Source organism: Elephantulus edwardii, unplaced genomic scaffold (assembly GCF_000299155.1).
Source record: "Elephantulus edwardii isolate Elephantulus edwardi_28Jun2011 unplaced genomic scaffold, EleEdw1.0 scaffold00065, whole genome shotgun sequence".
Taxonomy (NCBI): Eukaryota; Metazoa; Chordata; class Mammalia; order Macroscelidea; family Macroscelididae; genus Elephantulus; species Elephantulus edwardii.
This window is the reverse complement of record NW_006399815.1, coordinates 8,399,746-8,400,555: the sequence shown is the minus strand read 5'-3', so window position 1 is coordinate 8,400,555 and position 810 is coordinate 8,399,746.

Here is an 810-nt window from a genome sequence, read left to right as displayed (position 1 = left end):
TTAAAAAAATAACATATGATCAAGAGGCAGTGGTGATAAAGGAGGAAGTGCAGGCTGCTCTGAAGGACTTGGCAAAAAAAAAAAAAAAATCCCCAAGAATTGATGGAATATCAACTGACATATTTCAGCAAACAGATGCTGCCCTGCATGTCTCACCAAGTTGCACCAAGAAATCTACAACTACTTGGCCAACTGACTGGAAGAGATCCATATTTATTCCCATTCCATAAAAAGATGAGCCAAAAGAATGTGGAAATTATAGAATGTTATTAATATCACACACTAGCAAAATCCTGCTGAAGATTATCCAGAAAAGGCTTGAATGGTACATCGACAGAGAACTACCAGAAATACAGGCTGGGTTTAGAAGAGGTCATGGCAGTAGGGACACTATTGTCAATGTCAGATGGATCTTGGCAGAAAGCAGAGAGTACCAGAAGAATGTATATCTGTGTTTCATTGACTATGCAAAGGCATTTGACAGTGTGGATCACAACAAATTGTGGATAACCTTGAGGAAAATGTGACTCTCAGTACACTCAATCATGCTTATATAAAAACTATACTTGCACCAAGAAGCAGTCCTTGGATCAAAGCATGGAAACAATGCATGGTTCAAAATCAGGAAAGGAGTGTGCCAGGGATGCATCCTGCCCCCATACCTTTTCAATCTGTATGCAGAATAGTTCATTTGGGAAGCAGGGCTTGATGAGGAGTGTGGCATCAGGATTGGAAGAAGACTCATTAACAACCTGTGATACACAGATGACACAACCTTGCTTGCTGAAACTGAGAATACCTGAAGCACTT